Source organism: Mus musculus, chromosome 12, assembly GCF_000001635.26.
Source record: "Mus musculus strain C57BL/6J chromosome 12, GRCm38.p6 C57BL/6J".
NCBI classification, from domain to species: domain Eukaryota; kingdom Metazoa; phylum Chordata; class Mammalia; order Rodentia; family Muridae; genus Mus; species Mus musculus.
This window is the reverse complement of record NC_000078.6, coordinates 21,417,437-21,421,962: the sequence shown is the minus strand read 5'-3', so window position 1 is coordinate 21,421,962 and position 4,526 is coordinate 21,417,437. Positions and strand designations below refer to the sequence as shown.

Below are 4,526 nucleotides of genomic sequence, written 5' to 3'. Positions count from 1 at the left end.
AGTGGCTTCTCCCCCACTGCAAGCATACAGAGTCCTGGCTGTTGTAGAAGAAGCCAGACTGTCCTGTTGCTGAATCTGAACTCAACTGGGTCGGTGATTTAACTGGTCTGAGCTTCAGCAAAACCACTCAGACTGCAGTGTTTAGAGGGCACTGTAGGGATAAGACAGAAAAACAAACACCCCTCCCCCAAACCCTCTTCTCCCTGGGGTTCAAAAAGCCTGTGGTCTGATAAGGGAGAGGTCAGACAGACATCTTGTAGGTATATATCTAAAGCTATGGAAAGATCATTTGCTGAGTGGAAAATTATTGGATATGTTAGTAGGGGCTTCCCAGTGAAATTATATAGAATATACATGTATCCCTTACTTTTCTCATGCTGTGGTAAAGTAATTGACCAAAGGAACTTAAGGAAGGGAGGGTTTGTTTCAGCTCTCAGCTTGAGGATATGGAGGTAAGGGCTGGAGGCTGCGCAGGGCCTGGTGGCACACATCTTTAATCCCAGCACTTGGGAAGCAGAGGCAGGCAAATTTCTGAGTTCGAGGCCAGCCTTGTCTACAGAGTGAGTTCTAGGACAGCCAGGGCTACACAGAGAAACTGTCTGGAAAAACAACAACAACAATAACAAAAAAAGAGCTGGAGGCCGCTGGCCATGTTACTTCTGTAGTCAGGAAACAGACAATGCAAGTGTTCAGCCAGGTTTCTCCGTTTATACAGACCAGGGCCTAAGCCGACAAAATGATGCCACTCATATTTAGAATGGGCCTTCTCACCTCAGTTAACGTAATCTCGAAGGCCCCTTACACACAAGTCCACATGCTTGTCTCTTCCATGAACCCAGATTGTGTCATGTTGACAAATTAATATTACCTATTACAATGTAAAAATAGGAGAGACTGATTGTAAATAAATGATTTATTAGGCAGGGTGGGCCAACAAGCTGAGCCCCAGAAGGGTTGATGTTCCATTTTCAGTCCAAAGGTTTCAAAGGAGCCTCTGTTACAAGATGACACTCAAACACAGACTGCTGAAGGGCTCTCTTGCTCTAAGGAAGCTGTTTTTCTCTCTCCTGGATTTCAACTGAATGTATGTGACTCACCTACAACAATGAGGGCAATCTACTTACACAAAATTCACAGTCAAAAATGTCATTCTCTCTGGGAGGTGGTGGTCTACCCCTTTAACCCCAGATCTCTTGGGTTTGAGGCCAACTGTGGCCCACAGAGTGAGTTCCAGGACAACCAGGGCTATACAGAGAAACCCTGTCTCGAAAAGATTAAATTAAACACCCAGAATCCCATTAGACACTAAAGGAAGCCATCCAGCAATTCTTATCTGTGCTGATTACAGCAAAGATTCAAGAGATGGGTTTTCTTTTTCTTTTTTCTTTTTTGGTTTTTCAAGACAGGGTTTCTCTGTATAGCCCTGGCTGTCTTGGAACTCACTCTGTAGACCAGGCTGGCCTCGAACTCAGAAATCTGCCGCTAACACCGCCTGACCTAAGAGAGGTTTTCAATAACATTTCACAAGGCTCCCAAGCTCCTCTTAGCAGGATACCTTCCCCAGCCCCAAGCAGAGGGAAGGAAGAAACTAGGCAAAAACTAATACTACTTACTAGATAGTTGTGAGGCCACCCATATTTTCTTACGTGATAGCTGACTTAACTCTCTTGAGTTAGGAACTGTTTTTACAGGTTATAGGTCTAGGAACTGAGATCCAAAGAGGAACAAGATGCCCAAGGTCAAACCGTAAATATCAAGGACTGAGACTGAGGATCATCTGGCTGCAAAATGAATGTGCCTTGTTCTGTTCCAGTGACTTCTTCGTAGGGGAATCAGGAAAAATAAGATAACTACAAAGTACTTTCTTTGCTGACTGTTTTCTAAGAACCCTTTCCAACACATTGGCGTGATGCTAAATACCTCTTGTATGTTCTCGGATGAACTTCCAAGAAGACAGACTAGTCAGGGCCTTAGAATCCTTACAACCCCTATCAGAGCTGGAGAAGACTAGGAGGAACAGCCGCAGCAAAGATTCAAGGATGACACAAACACCACATGTGTCCATATATGTAGTTTTTGCTGCTGGGTAGCTGAGTGACCTGTCCATGACCATGATCAGGCTGTGTCTCATTTTCCTTTTTTTTTTTTTTTTTTTTTTTAAATTGGAGATGGTGTTTACAACATTTCCCTTTTAGTGGCATCAAGTATATTGAATGAGTTAATCCTTGCAGGATTTAAATGCAGTGTGACCCTCAATAAATAAATAAAATAGGGCTGGTGAGATGGCTCAGCGGGTAAGAGCACCCGACTGCTCTTCCGAAGGTCAGGAGTTCAAATCCCAGCAACCACATGGTGGCTCACAACCATCCGTAACGAGATCTGACTCCCTCTTCTGGAGTGTCTGAAGACAGCTACAGTGTACTTACATATAATAAATAAATAAATCTTTTAAAATAAATAAATAAATAAATAAATAAAATAATAACAAATAAAGCCACTCTAAATGTCAGCTTTTCTGTGTTCTGGGACTTGAAGTACCAAGAATTTTTTTTTCAGACACAAGCAGATTCTATGGAGTCCCTCAGATATTACAATTTCATAATGTGTCAGTTTTTGATTTCACATGATCATATGAGCTTGTTTGTGGTAAATATTTGGCACGTGCCTCTTTTGGGTAGGCCTCACTCAGAAACAACCTTTTTGACAATTTCCCTTCATATGTCTCCTCTCTCATCACCTCCATGGGCGTCTCCTCTCTATGGGCTGGGTTTGCTGCTCTAATTTAGGGAATCTTGAAATCCACTGCTTATACAGAAGGCATTTTATCCGTTGGGATTTCTGTGTGTCCAGCTCCACCCCAACCCACAGGAACATAAACGCTCGTGTGTCTTGCAGCCTGGCCTTGGGGATTCCAGAAATAACACCGGGCCGTCCGCCGCTGCACTGGAGCATAGTAAGGCGTTTCTGTATTAAGACAGAGTAGAGTCACTTTCCAACCAGGCCTCTCCTGGTCAAAGCACAAAGCAACCTTTACAAGTTGGGTAGGGAGGGGCAGCTGGGAGGAGATCTGAATTTCTGGAAGCTTCGTCTCTTCCCCCCCCCCCCCCCATCTGTGCTCAGTGTCAGACCTTCCTTTCTGCAGTCTTCGGTCTGCTTGGTTCCGTTTAGCATTTGAATCCACTTTGCCTGTGGCAGTCACTGAAGTTCTTTGAACCCTTGAGGAACTACTGGAACTGGCATCTCTTCAGAGCCCAGGTGGCAGTTTCATTCTTTGAGTCCGGTAGGACAGCCACCTCACTAGGAATTGGATTGAGGGCTAGGAAATAAGGGAGCCTATTTAAAGGAGAAAAATGTTAGCTGTGACCCTGAATACATGGCATCTGGGGCAAATGCTCTCATTTCAGAAGGGTGTTTATTGTGCAGAGAAAAACATGAGATCTTCACAAATATATCAGGAGAAAAAAAACCCATCACACACAAAAAACAAAAGCATGCATACATGCTTTACAGAGTACAAAGGTGTGTGTGTTCGGGGCAGGGTGTACTTAGACATTAATGTGGAAAAGTAGTAAAGAAATGTTTAAGAAATATGCTTCCGGGGATCGGGTAGTCACAGCTGTGTTTGTTCAAATCGTGCTTAATGTCATTTCCCCGTTTTAAAGAAATGCTTACCTGACGCTGCCACGCAGTCCTGCCCAGATCTCCTGAATCTACCTTTCCATAAGGGAATTGCTGGCTTTCGGGTGCCTGTGTGAAAACTTGAATTAAGCCACTTTCTCTGGGAACGAATCCTTTTTTAATGGGGATCAGGATATTTCTAATTTGTAGCCGAAACAGGAAAATTGTAAGGGTTGCATTTTAATGTCTTGGGGATACAAACCTTTGTCAAGAACAGGAAGGTAGAAGAAAGGAAGGCGCTTGTGCATCAAAAGGGCTAATTATCTCACCCCTGCCAAGTCCAGCTGCAGCCGCAGCAGCTCGAGAGCTGCAACGCCCCATCTGCAGTGGTTGCTGCTACAGGACACGCGGTCGCAGCCTCGGAGGTCGAAAGCACCTCCGGTCCCGTGCCGCACCCAGGAGTGCCGGGCTGGCGGGGAGGATGAGGGGAGTTGGAAAAGCATCGCCATGGCAACAGTGACGTCCATTCACCCTGGATCTAATTGGAGGAAACCCCGTGGCCGAAGCCGCAGCCTGCGGGCCAACCGAACCTACCCGAGCCGACCCACCCTCGGAGCCTCCGCTTCGCTTCCCGCCCCGCCCCCTGGGCCCCCTTCCGCGCGCTCGCCCCTCATTGGACAGAGGAGAAGCTAGAGGCGGGACTCCTTGGGGAGGTGCAGCGTTCTATTGGTCGGTGGCGAGCTCGTCGGCTCCGTGCTAGGCTGAGACGGGAGGGTCCTCGGCTAAAGCCCAAAGCAGATCAAAGTGGTGGGACTCGCGTCGCGGCTGCGGAGACTAGAAGGTGAGTGCGGACACAGCTCTGGGACTGCGGCTGCAACAGCCGCCGCGAGGTACCGAGGCCGGGTTGG

General features: G+C 46.6%; 1 long non-coding RNA gene across 1 annotated transcript; it reads right to left on the bottom strand.

The window, feature by feature from the left end:
* Window positions 1-898: 898 nt before the first annotated feature.
* Gm4419 (predicted gene 4419) lies at window positions 899-4,081 on the bottom strand. Its single transcript, NR_166748.1, has 4 exons — window positions 3,881-4,081; window positions 3,673-3,747; window positions 3,129-3,333; window positions 899-1,097 (listed from the first exon to the last, which is right to left on the bottom strand). It is a non-coding gene; the product is annotated as a predicted gene 4419 (long non-coding RNA).
* Window positions 4,082-4,526: the final 445 nt, after the last annotated feature.